The sequence below is a fragment of the Apium graveolens genome, chromosome 2 (assembly GCF_009905375.1).
Source record: "Apium graveolens cultivar Ventura chromosome 2, ASM990537v1, whole genome shotgun sequence".
NCBI classification, from domain to species: Eukaryota; Viridiplantae; Streptophyta; class Magnoliopsida; order Apiales; family Apiaceae; genus Apium; species Apium graveolens.
Genome location: NC_133648.1, coordinates 84374609 through 84394866, shown reverse-complemented (window position 1 = coordinate 84394866; position 20258 = coordinate 84374609). Strand labels below are relative to the sequence as shown.

At 35.7% G+C, this 20258-nt stretch overlaps 1 non-coding gene across 1 annotated transcript; it reads left to right on the top strand.

The window, feature by feature from the left end:
• The first annotated feature begins 17384 nt into the window (after positions 1-17384).
• On the top strand, positions 17385-17491 carry LOC141709771 (small nucleolar RNA R71). The gene has a single exon (XR_012570332.1). It is a non-coding gene; the product is annotated as a small nucleolar RNA R71 (small nucleolar RNA).
• Positions 17492-20258: the final 2767 nt, after the last annotated feature.

Here is a 20258-nt window from a genome sequence, read left to right as displayed (position 1 = left end):
TTACGTCTATTGAGTTTGGTTCTGTCAATTAAGATAGTTCTTTTGTTTATAGAATCGAGTAGCAAGGAACACAGCCAAGTGTTAGACGGAGATAGTAGCTAGCAGCTATAAGCATAGTTATAGAGAAAAGTTATTGAGCATACCAGGCAAGTACCCCTAACTTCACTTATCGTTCAAGTGACGTTTATTTCGAATCATATTATGCAAGTACCTATATCTTCATTTATCATTCAATTGATATTGACTTTGAACTTTATTCTTTCAATTTCCATACTATTCTAAGTTCAGAATAGTTAAATATTTTATATTTCACTATAAATTACTCTATACAGTGTAACATTGAATTGAGATTAACGAATAACTAATTGTTCTAGTTATTTCGCCATCGATTGTTGAGATAACTCTGGACCATGAGAAATGGAGGGTCATATGGTTAAGGATGTCCTTTGATTCGGCTCATTTGATCAAAATATTTTATGGATTGGATGAATGCGTAAGTGACCGGGACGGACGGTCCAGCAGAGGGCTATTTCTATGTGTTATATGAAATATTATGACACCATTTTTGCCACAGGCAGGTATATTGCCTTTTATTTGAGTACTCATATTTTGGGGACATGTTTCTATGAATCATGACCTTGTGCTATCACACGGGCTGATCAGCATATGATAGTACGTCCGTCGAAGTTAGATTCCAATCTAAAAATTATTGTTTATTGTTGATAGCTTGTGAAGCTTTTATTATTGATCAAATATTACTGATTTTATCATGTTGTTCAGTTATTATCAGAATGGGTTTATCATTTCAAGCACATTTTATATTGCTTGCTGAGCATTTCTTTCGCTAATACTTGTTTATCAATCTAATCTTTTAGCTAAGCCAGAACAGGCTTGAGATCCAGGTTTGATCAGAAGTCGAGTGGTTGTAGATAGTTGGTGTGTATTCCAGGTAGACTGTTTTGGACGCTTGGATAGTCTAGAGGTTTGTAATAAATGTGATATCCCGTATTTTCAGAATTATTATTATTAATATTTGAATATGTTTATGTGATTTTCTGATTTAGAAGGAATAAAATGGTGGATATTTTTATTCCTATTTGACGAGTTTGTGTTATTAAATGGTAATGTGCTAATTGTTGAGGGTTATATCGATCCTTGTTAATATCTGAAAATATTTCCTTAAATGTATTATTTTCAAAAGTTTATTTGAAAACCGATCATTTATCGATATCGGTAAATTGAGTTCGTTTAGTAATATTAGGGATTGGATGGATATTTTGTCTGCTATGTGTTGTATGTAATATTAATTGTGTGGGACTCAGTTGTGATTGAGGATTATTTGTATTATTAATTAATGAGTCGTATCGTTTTGTTTTTCTCTTTAAAAGTGATTTTATTGAAAATTTAATTTCATAAATATTTAAATTATTTTTAAAATTATTTTTATGACTTTATAATTACAATAATTATTTTTGAGATTTTATAAAATTTAGAAATCAAAATTTCATCAATTATTTAGCCCTATATAATTTTTAGATTTTATTTATTTGTAAAATCCGTATTTAATTCCAAAATTCTTCAAAAAATTACGAAACTCATGTTTATTTAAGTTTGGAATATTCTGAGAATTTTAAAATTATTTTGGGATTTTTTAGGATTAATTTTACCCGCACGTTGAATCGTTTAATTGCTAAAAGCGGGTATAAATTGTGTTTCAAAAATTGTTTTAAAATTACGAAATTTATGTTTTTATAAACTTCGGGATATTTGTAACATTTTAAGACTATTTTCGTGATTTTCTGAATTTGTTTCAAGTGCAGCTCGGTTTGTTAAATCGTGTAATGCGGGTATAGCGAGCGAGTCAAAAATGCTTTAAAAATTATGAATATTTTATTTTATTAGTTTTTTTAAAATATTCCGAGAAATTTAGAAATATTTCAGTTTCATAAAAATTATTGGACCGGGCCCTTATCGGGACATCAAACCCCGCAAAAATCAGAAGTTTATTTTTATACAATCGTGAGATTTTCAAATATATTATATTTTTATATTTTTGAAATATTCATAATTTTTAGAAAATTTTAGTATGAATTTCATATTTATTTGATTAAATATTATTCCCCGCTAAATATTAATTTTGGGCTAATTGATTTGAATTGATTTTAGTTAAAAGGATAAGAAAAAAAACAAAAAAAAACAAACAAAACAAAAATCCTACAAACTACCCACGTACCCCCCACCCCTTATCCGCGTGTCAACCGCCCCCGCCCCCCAATTTCTTTACCCAGCCAGCCTCCATCTCCCTCTCTCTGTCTCTCTACCGTCTCGTATAGTTATATATTTTTTTAACTTTCAAAAATTCGTACCTTACAAACCGCTCATCCAAATTTCAATTATTATATATATAAACGATCAGCGCTTCGATACCTACACATAGATATATATATTGCGAGGTTCTGAAAAGAAAATTTGTGGAGCATATTTTCCATTTTAATTTATTTTTGGGGCATAGAAAAAGAGTTTGGAGGCGGTGACTACTCCATATGGCATCTCAGCGTGTATATGTCTATGGCTATTAATTTCGGATTTTTCTGGAGATATTTTCCGGACATCAGATATTCTCTTCGGGGTGATCAAAATTTATTTTGGGTAACGATTCCGAAATTCCGCCTTCGTACTTGTGTATATTATAGCATGTTAGTGTTTATATATTTATTTCATAATTTTTAGAAATTGTTGGAGAAGTCACTTTTGGTCCGAGTTTTGGTTCAGGTGGCCGTGTTATTCATTTCTGGAGTGTTTATACGCGTAAATATAAATTATTGTGTTGATTGTTGTTGGTTGCGTCGATATGATATCGACTGGCAGTCCGAGAAATAGAGGAGGTGCTGTCCGATTTCCAAGAAAATATTATTTTTTTAGTTATGAAGATTATTATTTTTATTATTATTCGAAAATAAATCCAAATTATTTAGTTAATGAATTTTAATTGATTATTTAATTCGAGTTAATTATTTCTTATGATTTAAAAATTCTGAAAAATAGTTCAAGCTTTAAAATATTATTTTAAATTATTTTCCAGGCTCAATACTTCTTATAAAATTATTTCGGGTGTTCGAGCACTATTATTTAGTTATAAAATTATTCAGAGACCCGTTTTAATTCCGAAAAATGTTCAAAAATTCATATTAAATAAACCGTTCGTCCGTTTAATACGAAACGAACGCGTACAGACTCAGAAAAATATTCTTCTTTCATTAAAAATACTTTCCAGGCCCAAATTCTTTTGTTTTTAAAGGTCGCTTGTTTTACGAATCATTCCGAGTCGATTTTTGATCGATAAATCATAGTTTTGATCCGATTTCCGTTTTAAACGTACCGAGTCGACCCTTCTGATGAACCGAGTCTTATGTGATATGAATTATGTGATATATGAGTTATGTGCTTATGTTCTATGTGAATTATGTGCATATGTGGATCAAGAGTCCTGTGTTTGTCTGTTATATTTATGTGTGACTTATCGTATGGGTAGACGATAGGCTTTTGATGCGTAATTCGTCGAGTGATTATCGATTAGACAATTAAAGTTCTATATTTTAATTATAGATGCGGATCATTCGATTTGATCAGGACAAGACGTTGGATGAAGAATGAGATGGAATGATATTTGGATATCTGGCTTCTAGCAATCGCAGGACCAGCATATCGGTGAAGTGTTGAAAAGAAAGACTGTGATGCTTTGAGACGAAATGCCAGAATGAGATAATTGCGTTTATACGAGTGTGACTAACTGCTAAAACCCAAAGGGAAGTATTTCTATCATCACTTATTGTTCAAGTGATATTTATTTTGAATCGTATCATGCAAGTATTGCTTTCCCTATTCTCAGTTTAGAATCAATAAATGTTTTACATATCGCTGAATTAAATAATTCTGTTTATGCAAGTATTCTTCCGTTATTCTATGTTTAGAGTAGCTAAGTGATTTTACTTCTCCAATTATCGGATTTATAAATGTTGTGGATTTTGAGAAAGATGACGTTGTTTGGTTTTCTGCCCAAGTGAATGGGCGAATAAAATTTACAAGGGTATCGAGTATTATGACCCCTTTCAATAAAAATGTTTTAAGATTGGATGGTTGCGTAAGAGGTCGTGGCAGCGGTCCAGCGTGAGCTATGTGTTATACAGGATATAACACCTTGCTAGGCCGATATGTGCCTTGGGTACCCCTTTGTTTAGTTGGATATGCTTCGGCATACCGGTGTTGCTCCGCGGCTGATCACCGGCGGCAACACACCGTCGTTCGAGGATTCCAATCTAAATTATTATATTGCTTTTGACATCTTACAAGAAATGATTTATTAAGTATTTTGTTTTCGGATAAAAGATAAAATGTGGTTTTGATTCAGTTTCTTATTTTGAGAATACTTAGTTTATTGATAAATATCAAAGGTGGTATTAGTACAGATGATTGGTGTTGACTTCAGTATGGGATGTTGTGAGCATCAAAGGTCGTAGTGATATCTAATTTGATATGATAACAAAATAAGTATTAATTTCAAGAGTTCGGTTTTGAGTAAAGTTTACGATTCAATCCATAATCATTGTTTCATGTTAGAATTGTTTACGATATTTCCGTAAACACTGTTTTACGAGTTTTATTCTCGTCAAGATTCAAAGTATTGCTGAAGCATTTCGCTCAAAAATATCAAAATGGTTTTGAATATAATTAAGGAATTAAATCTGGGATTCCTCAACTAAAATTTTATGATTCAGCAACTATGATTTTAAATGTTCCGCTCTAATGCAGATGTCGGTTTTATATCAAAACGACCCTATATATGTCATAATGATCTTGCTGAGCATTTCTTTCGCTCATACTTTCCTGTTTTTAAATTTAACCTCCAGTGAGGATTAGCTTGCTGTTTAGCCGCATAATTCGAGGAAGCAAGAAGAAGCTCTTGGAAGGTGGTTGGTCCAGGGTTTGCGAATTAGTGTAAGTTCTTTTGTGTAAAGTTATTTATATTATATTATACTATAATTGTGTATTTTATAGTTGAGCCAAGTATACTTCTTTTCAAAGTTTTACTAGTGGGTTTAGTTTTGAGTTGGAATTTATTGAAAAGAGTTTTAAAAGGAAGTGAAGAATTTATTGATGGAATTTGGAATTCTTATTTCTAGAACTGTAACCTCAAAAGATCTTGGATTAGTTTGGGGTCATAAAGGATAAATATCTTCCGCTGGCATTTATTTATTGATTAAACAGATTGATTTAGATTGAGGTTTCATAGTGACGACCAAATCCTCTGACCCCGGATTTGGGGGCGTTACAATAAAATTTGAATAAATTGTAAAACTAATTAGACTTATGGTTTGTAATAACAGTTGATTTATATTAGTGCCTGTTCCATACTATAACTTGTGATCGATCCAGTTGCATGCAAGGGGTCATATTTATTATATTATTCCGCTGTGATTATTTTATTTTGATTTATTGGTTAGTGACCCCCAAATCTAAACCACGGATTTGGGAGGGCGCCACAGGTTGGTATTAGAGCTACAGGTTATGGTCACTGAAACAGGCTTAGGATTGTCATAGGTGAGTCATAGGAAGATCGCATAGGATAGGCGCGTGTAGTTTAGCTCTTATAGGGTTAAATTTAGGTTATTGAATTGGGTTATAGTTAAGTTGTTTAGGTTTCTTGTTTTGCATTTAGCCTTAGGCTTTGTGTCATTGCCCTACTATTTTGTTGGTTTAGTTGAGATTTCAAGCAAGGATTTAAAAAGGTTTGGATAATTCTGAGTAAATTTTCTTTGTGTTATTATTCTCGAGATGATAAGCAGGATTATGTGATAATCATGTCGCTTGTGTTAATATGGTAGCAAGTTTATGATATTTTGAGAAGAGATAATGTTTGAGAATTTTGATATGCTAAGGAATTGCTACATATTTACACAATGCTTGACAGATTATTATATAAGTTGCTTGTTTTCTTACCAGAATAATGGCACCAAAGAGAAGGAATAATTCAGGAGAGGATCGTACCGAGGGTCGGACAGATCCAGCGATTGTTCAGATGTTGGGAATGATGCAGCAGCATATGTTACATCTTACGCAGCAGCAACAACAGCAACAACAACAGCAGCAAGCAGTAGCACCACCTGCAGTGACTTTTAAGCAGTTTCAAGCAGTAAAGCCACCTGAGTTCAAGGGAAGTGCTGATCCCGTGGAAGCCAATGCATGGCTCAAGGAGATGGAAAAGGCTTTTGAATTAGTCGAAGCAGGGACTGAACAGAAGACCAAGTTTGCAAGCTACTTTCTGAAGGGCGAGGCGAACTATTGGTGGGAATCCACACGAGCATTGGAAGGAGGTGAGTTTATAACTTGGGAGAGATTCACAGAGCTGTTCCTGGAAAAGTATTTCCCGACGTATATGAAGAATCAAATGGAGATTAAGTTCTTGAACCTGACCCAGGGTGATCTTACCGTGGCTGAGTACGAGGCTAAGTTTACTGAGTTAGCAAGGTTCGTGCCAGACCAGGTTGATACAGATGAAAAGAAAGCAAGAAGATTCGAATAGGGTTTGAAGTTTTGGATTCAGAACAGAGTGGCCATGTTTGAGTTGACTTTATATGTGGCAGTGGTTCAGAAAGCAATGGTGATCAAAAGTAAAAGTGACATGTCTCAGAAAGGAAAGAATGGGAAGAAAAGGAAGATAGAAACCTCAGAAGGAGGTCAGCAGCAAGGTAATTTTCAGGGTCGTTTCAACAAAAGACCAGAGTTTTAGGGTAATAGGAATGTGGGATTCAGAAGACCACAATCAGGAAATGGAGGACAAGGCAACCGTTTTCAGAATTCAAATCAGCAGAGGCCCAATCGTCCACCAGTACCAGATTGCCAATTTTGTGGTAGAAAGCACTTTGGGAATTGTAATGCTAATGTGACGTGTTTCAAGTACGGCAGGAAAGGACACTTTGTTAATATGTGTCAGAATCCGATTCAAGGTCAGAATTTGGGGACTGGGTGTTATAAGTGCGGAAAGCCAGGGCATATTGCCAGGAATTGCCCAACGCAAGGTATGACGAGTAACACACCAAGGCTTACAGGTGCTCCATCTCAGAATGTGCCAAGGATTGAAGGACCACCAGCAAAGGACCAGCCCAAGGCCAGGACATTCAACATGACTATGAAGGATGCTGTTCAGAGTTCAGACGTGGTTGCAGGTATGCTTCCAGTCAACTCCGTAGCTGCTAAAGTTTTATTTGATTCTGGAGCTACAAGGTCATTTATTTCTCAAAGTTTTGTCGGTAAGCTGCATTGTGAAGTTAAGTTGTTAGAACAAGCGTTAATGATAGAATTAGCTAATAAGGATCAAGTTTCCGTCGACCGAGTGTGCCCGAGGTGTAATATTGAGGTAGGAGGACATCATTTCTATGCCAACTTGATACCTTTTAAGTTGGGAGAATTTGATTTTACTTTAGGAATGGATTAGTTGTCAGAAAATAACGCTCAGATTGATTGTAAGAATACGAAAGTAAGACTTCAGACCTTGGATAGTAAGAAGAAGGTGATATTTCAGGGGATAAAACAAGAGAAAAAGTTCTTAACGATCGCTCAAGTGAAGAAGTTATTGTGCCAGAATTGTGAAGGGTATTTGGCCCATGTGGTAGACACCAGCAAGGAAGTTCCAGCACTAGAAGTGATTGCAGTTGTCAATGAATTTCCAGATGTCTTTCCAGAGATCTACCAGGATTACCTCCCGACAGAGAAATTGAGTTTGCAATTGATCTAGCACCCGGAACAGAACCAGTTTCTAAAGCCCCGTACCGGATGGCACCAGTGGAGATGAAGGAATTGGCAACTCAACTGCAAGATCTTTTGGAGAAAGGAGTTATAAGACCCAGTGTATCCCCATAGGGCGCACCAGTACTGTTTGTCAAGAAGAAGGACGGGAGTATGCGACTGTGTATTGACTATCGAGAACTGAATAAGCTGACCATTAAGAACAAGTACCCGTTGCCGAGGATCGATGATTTGTTTGATCAATTGAGAGACGCTGTATGGTTTTCTAAAATTGATTTAAGGTCTGGATATCATCAACTGAAGATCAAGCCAGAAGACATTCCGAAGACTGCATTTAGAACCAGATATGGGCATTATGAGTTTCTAGTGATGGCATTTGGACTAACCAATGCACCAGCAACTTTCATGGATTTGATGAATCGAGTATTAAAAAAGTATTTGGATAAATTCGTGATCGTGTTCATAGACAACATATTGGTCTATTCTAAAATAGAAGAAGAGCACGCAGAACATTTGAGGATAGTTTTGGAGATACTGCGACAGGAGAAATTGTACGCAAAGTTTTCCAAGTGTGAATTTTGGTTAAAAGAAGTACGATTTCTTGGGCAAGTGATTAGCAATAAAGGAGTGGAAGTGGATCCAGCAAAGATTAAAGCCATAATCAACTGGGAGAGACCAAAAACACCAACAGAAGTACGAAGTTTCATGGGATTGGCAGGTTACTACAGAAGATTCGTGCAAGAATTTGCAAAGATAGCTACGCCATTGACAAAGCTCACCAGGAAGAACCAGAAATTTGAATGGGACAAGAAGTGCGAGGAAAGTTTCCAAGAATTAAAGAATGGATTAGTATCTTCTCCAGTACTAGTCTTGCCAGATGAACAAGGAAATTTTGTGATCTACAGTGACGCGTCATACAAAGGATTAAGATGTATTTTGATGCAACATGACAAGGTGATAACCTACGCTTCAAGACAGTTGAAACCACATGAAGAAAAGTATCCAACGCATGATCTTGAATTGGCAGCTATAGTGTTTGCATTGAAGATATGGAGGCATTATCTATATGGGGAAAAGTGTGAGATCTACACAGACCACAAGAGTTTGAAGTATGTCTTCACCCAGAAGGAATTGAACATGAGGCAGAGAAGATGACTAGAACTAATCAAGGACTACGACTGTACTATCAACTATCATCCAGGCAAAGCAAATATGGTGGCTGATGCTCTGATCCGAAAAGAAAGGTTAAACATGATAACTTCATCCGAGGAATTGATCAAGGAATTTGAAAAGCTGGAAATAGAGGTCAGTATCCCAAGTATGTCTCCAAAGGTATTGTGTACAATGTCTTTTCAACCAGAGCTATTAGAGAAGATAAGAAGATGTCAGGAAGAAATCATGAGCCATGAACGAGATAGTTTGACAGGAGAAGAAATAGGGAGTCAAAAGGATGATAAAGGAATATTAAGATTTTCTTCTAGAATATGGATACCCAACGTAGCCGAGCTGAAAGATGAAATTCTTCGAGACGCTCATAACTCCAGATATTCAATTCATCCGGGAGTACGAAGATGTACAGAGACTTAAGAGAAAACTTTTGGTGGCCAAGCATGAAGAAGGAAATTACAGAATGGGTAAGTAAGTGTTATACTTGCCAGCGAGTTAAAGCGGAACATCAAAGGCCCAGTGGACTAATACAGCAGTTGGAAATTCCAGAATGGAAGTGGGAGCATATAGCAATGGATTTTGTAGTTGGATTACCAAGGACCAGGGAAAATCATGATTCTATTTGGGTTATTATCGACAGATTGACGAAGTCAGCACATTTTCTTCCTATTAACGAAAGATTTTCAATGGATAAATTGGTTCGGTTATATCTTAAGAAAATTGTGACCCGACATGGAGTTCCAGTATCCATAGTTTCAAACAGAGATCCTCGATTTAATTCAAGATTTTGGAGAAGTTTTCAAGATTGTCTCAGAACGAAGCTGAACATGAGTACCGCGTATCATCCGCAGACAGACGGTCAAAGTGAAAGGACGATTCAGACTATCGAAGATATGCTAAGGGTATGTGCACTAGATTTTGAAGGAAGTTGGGACGAACATTTACCATTGGTTGAGTTCTCCTACAACAACAGTTATCATGCCAGTATTGGAATGCCGCCTTACGAAGCTTTGTATGGGAGAAGATGCAGATCTCCAATATGTTGGGAAGAAGTTGGTGAGAGAAAGATTTTGGGTCCAGAATTGATCCAACAGATGAAGGAGAAAATAGAACTTATTCGGAAAAGATTAACAGCAGCTCAAGATCGTCAACACAAATATACCGATCCTACCAGAAAAGATATGGAATTTGAAATTGGAGAAGCAGTGTTATTAAAGGTTTCGCCTTGGAAGGGTTTATCAAGATTCGGAAAGAAAGGAAAGCTGAGTCCGCATTATGTTGGCCCTTTTGAGATTTTGAGACGTGTGGGAAAGGTTGCTTACAAATTAGCGTTACCACCTCACATGCAGCATATCCACAACGTGTTCCACGTGTCAATGTTGAAGCGTTATTTTCCTGATTCGAATCATGTGATAGAATACGAGCCAATCGAGATTCAGCCAGATTTATCTTTTGTAGAACAACCAGTGCAGATTTTAGATAAGAAAGAAAGAGTGCTTAGGAATAAGTCTATATCTTTAGTGCGAGTCTTGTGGAGGAATCCCAAGGTTGAAGAGTCGACTTGGGAATTGGAAAGCGAAATGCGATCCAAGTATCCTTACTTGTTTTCTTAGGCTGATGCTGAGGACAGAATCCTGTTAAGGGGGGAGGATGTAATATCCGGGAAAATTATGTGAATATGATATGTTAAATAAATAAATATTGTGTGTTTTATAAATTTAAAGTGATTATTGCCATGATATTAGATGTTACAGCTGTTGTGCGTGTTTCTGTGTGGGCTAGGAAATTTTTCGATTGATAAAATATGTTTAAACTGCAATTATATGAATCGATATGCAATTCAAACTCTTATTTATTCACATATTTATTAAGATACTCATTTTATTTCATTTTACGCGCGTTTGAATGTATTTTACGTGTTTTCGGGATTTTCTGGTAATTTAGGAATCATTTTATTTTTCAAAAATCATCAGACCGGGACCCCACCGGGACGACAAACCCCACAAAATCAGTGTTTTCATTTTTATAAAATTATTCGTATTTGAAATACCATTTATTTTTGTATTTTTGAATTATTTGCAATTTTCGGGGAATTTTGGCATTAATTTTGTATTTTATTGTTTTTAAAATTATTCCCCGTAATTATTATTTTGGGGCTTAATTATTGTAATTAGGGGATAAAACACCCTTAATTTATTTTGGGGTATAATTTTTGTGAAAATATAAATAGCTGACTGTTTTTATTTATTTATTTTGATATTATAAAAAAATTCAGAAAATTCATAAAAGTCAATAACATTCTTGGGGGTGAGATTCTAGGTAGCAACTTCAATCGTGGTTTTTGATCGATTTAGGGAAACAAATCAGACGTTCTAGTAACCAAAATCTTCCTCTCGACGAGAGCTTTCTTTTGGTATCAACATCTTGATCTGAGGTACAGTAAATCAAAAAGTCGATTTTATATTTTTATTCTTGAAAATCGTTTTTGTTTTTGGATGATTCTGGGTTGATTTTGTTGTTACCAATAGCTTTAGGATGATCTTTGGAGTCGATTTCATTATTTATTTGTATCGAATGATTGCTAGATGAGTATAGATGAGTTCTTGGTTTTAAACTTTTTATTTTTTTCAATTTCTGGATTTTTGATGTTGGTTCGGTTGGTTTTGAATATACAAATTGATTCTAGGCATCCAGAGCTTTAAATTGATAGCAGATTCGTTAGTTTTGGTTAAGGATTGACTGGTTCGCATTTTTCCGTCGAATCGACTGTTTTTGCAGCGATTTTGGCCGGAGTTCTTATTTAGAACAGTTGTTGTTGATGCTGTATGTGAGGGTGAGTTCCTGGAGTGTTAACGAATTATTTGGGCTGAAAATCGGAGGATTCAGGTTATGTTTTGGACCACCGGAAGTCCGGGAAGTCGCCGGAGGTTCGATCGGAATCTGGAATTTTCCAGAAACCGGCGAAACGCCGGTCGCCTTCTCCGTTCTCCGGCGAAAATCCGGTTGCCAGGACTGCCGTTCGATCCAGCAAGGAAGAAGACAGCATTCTGAAATCTGTTTTTGTTACTTTCTTTTTCCTTTTATTTTAAAATTCATTTTCTTGTTTTAAAAATCATTTATTTAATTTCAAAAAAATCAATTACTTATTATTGGTAATTCTAAAAATTATGTTCTTAGTTATTTTAAATTCCTAAAATTATTTTCTTTAATTATTTTAAAAAATACAATTTGATTTAATTATTTATAATTTATTTTATTTAATTATTTATGAATTTAATTAATTGATTAAAAATTAATTAATCAATTAATTTTATTTATAAATAGTTAAATAAATGTAAATTATTTATAATTAATTCAAATAATTCCTAAAAATTATTTTTAAGGTTTTAAAAATACTATTTTGGTATTTAAAAATCAATTAATATTATTATTAAATGATTTATTTCCATTTATTTCTTATTTTATTTATAATAATTAAACCGTTCGTCCGTTACGAAACGAACGCGTACAGACACAGAAAAATATTGCGCTTTCAATAAAAATACTTTTGAGTCCTAATTTCTTTTGTATTGCAATGTTATTTTATTTGTGTATCTGCTTGAGTTGGTAATTGATCGGTAGATATTATTATTGACCTGACTTTCATTCTGAACGCACTGAGACCTATCTTTCAACGATCTAATCTATGTATTACATGAATTATGTGATTACGTGTTGTACGAATGCCATGATTACATGCTATATGATATGCATGCTATCTGTTTACAGCTTTAAAATGCCATGCTTAGTTATAAACGATCGGGTAGATGTCAAGACGTATAGTTACTTCTATTGAGTTTGGTTCTGTCAATTAAGATAGTTCTTTTGTTTATAGAATCGAGTAGCAAGGAGTGCAGTCAAGTGTTAGACGGAGATAGTAGCCAGCAGCTATAAGCAGAGTTATAGAGAAAAGTTATTGAGCATGCCAGGCAAGTACCCCTAACTTCACTTATCGTTCAAGTAACGTTTATTTCGAATCATATTATGCAAGTACCTATATATTCATTTATCATTCAATTGATATTGACTCTGAACTTTATTCTTTCAATTTCCATACTATTCTAAGTTCAGAATAGTTAAATGTTTTATATTTCGCTATAAATTACTCTATACAGTGGAACATTGAATTGAGATTAGCGAATAACTAATTGTTCTAGTTATTTCGCCATCGATTGTTGAGATAACTCAGGACCATGAGAAATGGAGGGTTATATGGTTAAGGATGTCCTTTGATTCGGCTCCTTTGATCGAAATGTTTTATGGATTGGATGAATGCGTAAGTGACCGGGACAGACGGTCCAGCGGAGGGCTATTTCTATATGTTATATAAAATATTATGACACCATTTTTGCCACTGGCAGGTATATTGCCTTTTATTTGAGTACTCGTATTTTGGGGACATATTTCTATGAATCATGACCTTGTGCTATCATACGGGCTGATCAGCATGTGATAGTACGTCCGTTGGAGTTAGATTCCAATCTAAAAATTATTATTTATTGTTGATAGCTTGTAAAGCTTTTATTATTGATCAAATATTACTGATTTTATCATGTTGTTCAGTTATTATCAGAATGTGGTTTATCATTTTAAGCACATTTTATATTGCTTGCTGAGCATTTCTTTCGCTCATACTTGTTTATTAATCTAATCTTTCCGCTAAGCCAAAACAGGCTTAAGATCCAGGTTTGATCAGAAGTCGAGTGCTTGTAGATAGTTGGTGTGTATTCCAGGTAGACTATTTTGGGACGCTTGATAGTCTAGAGGTTTGTAATAAAATTTGAATAAATTGTAAAACTAATTAGACTTATGGTTTGTAATAACAGTCGGTTTGTATTAGTGCATGTTCCATACTATAACCTGTGATTGATCCAGTTACATGCAAGGGGTCATATTTATTATATTATTCCGCTGTGATTATTTTATTTTGATTTATTGGTTAGTGACCCCCAAATCTAGACCCCGGATTTGGGAGGGCGCCACATAAAATACCACTTATCACACCCCCAAACTTAAATCGATGCTTGTCCTCAAGCATCACAGACTCAAACATAGAATAAAACATGCATGAATGCAACTTATATGAATGCAGCGATCCCCTCGCGATGACTAAACCAACCAACACATGACATATCAATAAATGCAATTAGGCGACTAAAGATCAATCAAATCATGAAAGCTAACATATAACTAGAAACGTGGTGTGTGCGAATGCTTAACATATATGCTTTGAAACTAGATCAATCATCATAACTTAATTATCCTCAAGATAATCACAAGCTTATACGAAGAATATATTCTAGACACAAAATGACTTATAACACTACAAGATTCTAGGAGTTTATTAGGGAATCATGCTTTTATTCAACACATAAACAAACGCTTATTTGATCGTGCAATGAGTGAGGTCCACAAAAGACTTATGCAATGGTACCCATTTAGTGAGCGTTAGGTTAGCGGATCCCAGACTATAAAAGCCTTAGGTCACTAGGCACAAAGTCCCCTAAGAACTTAATAACTCGAATACCAAAGAGCCCACTCGTGATCAATTGTGCATTAAACCATATCTTTTTTCTTTCTCTCTTTTTTTCTCTTTTTTTTCCTTTTTTTTTCTTTTCTGAGCAAATGTGTGTCGCTCCATCTTGCTCAACCCTAGACTACTCGTATACAATACGATCCGGCTACTAGCCATTTGACGCTTAACCACAACTAGCAATGAATTCCAATTTTTATCTCCATTTTTTATCTTTTCATGTCTTTTATCATTAAGAGCCTATCAAGCATTCTAAGTATAAACAATAGATTAACCTCAAAAAATATCAAATCATGACAACAATCTAGTCCTTAAGCATACTCTAAGACTTAGTGAAATTACAAGTGTTTCTAGCATGCATATCAACCTAACAAGATTTAACATCACTCTAACACCATCACTACACTCGCATCAATATCACATATTAATCGGTAAAGCAACATAAAGGGACCATGGTATATGCATGAGCTATATGACATGATAAATAAAGTTATAAATAAAAAAAAACTATATGGCAAAAATATGCAACTATATGAACTAAACTATCATGAATATGCAACTACATAGCACACACACAAATATGTTCCTTAACTACCACCCCCAAAGTTAAAATCTTTACTGTCCCCAGTGAAGGTAATAGAAAGGAACACATGGTATACCTACTCAGACGAATCATTATTATCACCCTCAGAGGGTGGAGTGTCAGGAGGCCAATCAACCTCGCCACCAATGTCTCGGACAACAGTACCGAAAATGTGTGTCAAATCTTCAGCAAAATATCGGTGGATGTCATGCATGACCTCCATACGCCTAGTCAATCTTCTATACTGTGCATCACCAACACCAATCCTATAAACTACATGTTTCCCATGAGAAGAACCCTCTGTAGGCACTGAAGGATTCGTTCGGCTACCCTCTACATCATCAAAAATATTTCCCAAGCCCTTATCATGTGGTGCACCTAAGAATGCATAACTCAAGTGATCTGGTAGTGGGTGAAGCTCAAGTGTGGAAACATCTTCAATAGACGGTTCGAGACATTCCTGAGAAATTTTTAGCTCTGCTAACCCAAGAGAATTCAATGGCATATCCAACTTCCTCTCCCATGAAGGTGCATTCAAAAGCTGCAGTTGCCCTGCTCCTTCTTCATCTTCAATAACTGATTCCCCTATTAAGGATCTCTCTAAGGTATCTGACTTTGGCATTTGCTCAGGCTCTGAATTTACTGCAGAGTCAACCCACTCTACTTTAAAGCACTCCTCTTTAGTCGTGGGTAACTTTATTTCCTTAAACACATTAAAAGTGACCTTTTCATCATGAACCTTCATCATAAGTTCTCCTTTTTGCACATCGATCATAGTTCGGCCTGTAGCCAAGAAAGGTCTTCCCAAGATTATGGGAATCTTCTTATCTTCCTCGAAATCAAGAATGACAAAATCTGTAGGAAAGATGAGCTTGTCCACCTTTACTAGTACGTCCTCCACAATGCCTCGTGGGTATGTAATCGAACGATCAACAAATTGTAGAGACATGTAGGTGGGCTTCAGATCAGGAAAATTCAGCTTTTTGAAGATAGACAACGGCATCAGATTGATGCTTGCTCCCAAATCGCAAAGGCACTTGTCAAATGACAACTTGCCAATGGTGCAAGGAATGGTGAAGCTACCCGGATCCTTAAGCTTTGGAGGTAACTTTTGTTGCAGAACAGCACTGCACTCTTCCGTTAGAGCAACGGTATCAAGATCATCCAGTTTCACCTTCCTTGAAAGAATGCTTTTCATGAATTTCGCATAACTAGGCATTTGCTCAAGAGCCTCAGTGAAAGGTATGTTGATGTGAAGTTTCTTGAACACCTCCAGAAACTTACCAAATTGCTTGTCCAACTTTTGTTTTTGCAATCGCTTAGGAAAATTGTGGAGAATGATAGATCTGTTTCTCCCCTGTATTACCCTCAGGCAGAGTGTGTTTAACAGTAGTCTTCCTTGGTTCTCCCTCTTTCTCCTTTTGCATTCCTTCTTCATCTACAACTTCAACTTCTACATCTTTTGCTTTTTCAGCATCAGCAACTTTTCCTGACCTTAAGATGACAGCTTTGACTTGCTCTTTAGCTTCCTTCCTGTCGGGCACTTCAGTATCGCTGGGAAGTGTTCTAGGTTGACGATTGAGCAAGGCATTGGCTATTTGTCCAATTTGATTTCCCAAGGTCTTGATAGAAACAACCTGACTTTTGCATAGCAGCTTTAACTTCTCAAAATCAGCACTAGAAGGTGGAGCAGCACCTCCTTGTTGAGGATATGATTTCCTATGAGCAAATTGCTGAGGTTGCTGGAATCCAGGTGGATTAAACTGTTTATTTGTAGCTTGCTGATATGGTTGGTGAACAGCATTCTGATTATTGCTCCAGCTGAAATTGGGATTATTTTTGTTATTAGGATGATAAATAGCGGGCACAGGCTACTGCTGTCTCTGAAAATTGTTCACATACTGAACAGATTCATTAGCAAGAGAACACTGATCCGTAGCATGAGAGCCTGCACAAAGCTCACAGACACTAGCTATTCGATTTACGCCATAGTTGGTTAAAGAATTGACCTTCATAGTCAGTGCCTGGAGCTGTGCTGTAATAGTTGTAGCTGCATCGACTTCTAGAATACCTGCTACTTTCCCAGGCATCATCCTATAAGTTGGGTATTGATACTCATTTGCAGCCATAGTTTCAATGAGATTATAGGCCTCCGTATAGCTTTTGGCCCACAAGGCGCCTCTAGAAGCTGCATCGAGCATGGGTCGAGATTGGACCCCCAAACCATTATAGAAACCAGTGATCACCATCCAATCAGGCATACCATGGTGTGGACATTTTCTCAACATCTCCTTGTAGCGCTCCCAAGCCTCGCACATAGATTCTCCGGGTTGCTGCGCAAACTGAGTAAGAGCACTCCTCATAGCTGCAGTTTTGGCCATTGGATAGAACTTCACCAGAAACTTTTGCGCAAGATCTTCCCAAATAGTTATGGACCCAGCTGGTAACGAATGTAACCAGTCCTTAGCTTTGCCCCTCAGAGAGAATGGGAAAAGTCTCAGCTTGATAGCCTCATCAATGACACCACTATATTTGAATGTACTACAGATCTTGACAAAATTCCTGATATGGATGTTGGGATCTTCAGTCGCAGCCCCTCCGAAAGAAACAGAATTCTGCACCATCAGAATAGTACCCGGCTTGATTTCAAAAGTATTGGCCTCAATAGCCGGATGAAGGATGCTTGACTGAATTTCTTCAATTTTAGGCTGATAAAGTCCATAAGAGCTTGATCAGTTTGAGCTAGACGATCACCCATTATTTCAAGTTCTTTCTTTTTACTCTCTTTATCCGAATCTTCAAAAATTGTCTTCTCCAGAAAGTCAAGAGCTTTATCTGTTTCCTCAGCTTTATCCAGATTTCTCTCGCGAGTGCGAGAACGTGTTTGCATAAACGCTTGCTAGAGTACCTGAAACAAAATTGAAAGCAGTAAGTAACAAGTCTTAATCAATGAATCCTAATGACCACTGATGGCAAGTACATAAACTAAACAAATTAACACCGAGTGTAGCGGTACCAAAAACTTGTTAGACACAAAGCATGCGCTAAATAATTCACGCAAGTATACGCGTTCGCAAGTAATATAGAATAATTTCTATTTTGTACCCACAGAGACTCTGATTAATTATATTTAATTAACACTTACTCACCAATGCATGATTATTCTTCAATGCTAAGACAAATAACAAATAGGGTTTTGATTAAACTAAGAGATTATACTAAATAACATTAACTAAGAAAAGTGAGATTGAATTACTATATATATGACAAACATGGGATTCTAACTTCATTAAATACTTCATTCAATAACCTTTTCATTCTTAACCTTAGCATGTAATGGTGATGACAGTAATCAGATAACACGAAACTGATAAACGCCAACTTTCGTTGCACGAGTACCATTCTACCAGACATCCACAAAAGAGATAGAAGCTGAATAGGCACCAATTATATTGAGACCCTATAAGTCTATAGAATTTGACAACATAACGGTTTCAGCACAAGTTATCTATCTTGATTACATAGGGCAAGTAAGATGGTTAAAATTACCTACGAATCATGCATAACAATAGCACATTAACTGTGGCGCCCTAAAATCTGAGGCCGGGAATCTCGGAGGCCATGCCATCTAAACCACTATAAACCACATACCTTGCACCACAATATATAAATACTCACACTTTACAACCTCACACTTATCAGACACACACACTTACAGGCTATTGTCTTGGAAATGAACCATTCATTACTAGAGTATATTAAACCGCAAAGTGATAATTATTACAACCCAAAAGTAATTAAGTCTTACCGGGGAATAACCTTTAAGTAAGGCTAGTCCATCGGCCAAATATACGTTTCTTATTTATTACCTTACATAAGTCATACTTATAAATAAGCCGAACTAAAAACAACTAAAAACCAATCCAGCTTATTCGGACTACCTGCGGTACATCACCAAATAATCTACGGAACAGCTGGCCATTTCCTACCCGTTTCCTGGATATGGTTCTCATGGTAGGCATCTTGATTCACTATTGTGTTGTGTCATTTAAAGAAAGCAATAGTGAGCTATAGTGCCCAACATAATAATGTACAGTATGAAAATGACTGTATTATAAGCTTATGTAAAACATCATATATGATAAATATGTTTTAATTTAAAATTAGTTTTCCTTGGTGATACACACCTTCTTATGAAAATAATTCTTTAGAGGATTTTATTATCCTGCGAATACCTTAATAATAAACCCAGCACCTAGGCTTGGGTTACGGTATTGCATCATAATTCTAATTGGAAGAATATGACACTCGTTGGAGCCATCGCATACGATGATCAGTCATTTTTCTACTAGTAGAAGGACGACACCTTCGTATCCCGGTTATCACCCTTGCCGCATTCGGGCTACGTGTCCCATTTTTTGGGTATACACAAACTTCACAAGTTCCTGAGTACACAGAGTACCTTCTCCTGCGGTACCTTTGGTAGTCCATCTAGCACACATAGTACCAGAGTCTACCCCTCCCTTGTCCTTTTAAAAGAATTCTATCATATCTCGAGAACTCGAACCACATCGAAGTTCCCCAAGCATTTTTCTTGTTGATAGAAACAGTTTATCTTACTAAGATATAAATGTATATATATATATATACGTACTTCCGAAATTTTCGGAGGAAGTACTAAGGATGTGAGTTGACCGCTGTCAACAGATAATTAAATAATGGGGAAAAGTTTCTCCTTTAAACTATATTCAAAATATTAAATAAGTCGGGATAATATTCTTCGACGATCTGAAATTATTCGAATGATTTTCAAAAATCAGAAAGTAATTTAAATCTGGTTCTATGATTTTTAAATCCTAAATAAACCCTTTAATAAATAGTAAATAATTAAATGATAATCGATAAATAATTAAACCTCAAAGGAGTTTACTTTTGAAAGAATAAACTAATATTCCTCAACTAATTTATGTTTAATACATTAATAACTTTAATATTTAATCGAGATTGAAGTAAATATTTACTGGAGAATACTTCTCCCTAATAAATGAATAATAAGTAAATATTTCTTGTCCAAATGATAAACTATAGTTGAGGGAATACGATCTTTGGAAATCGTCTTAATAAAAGCTCGAG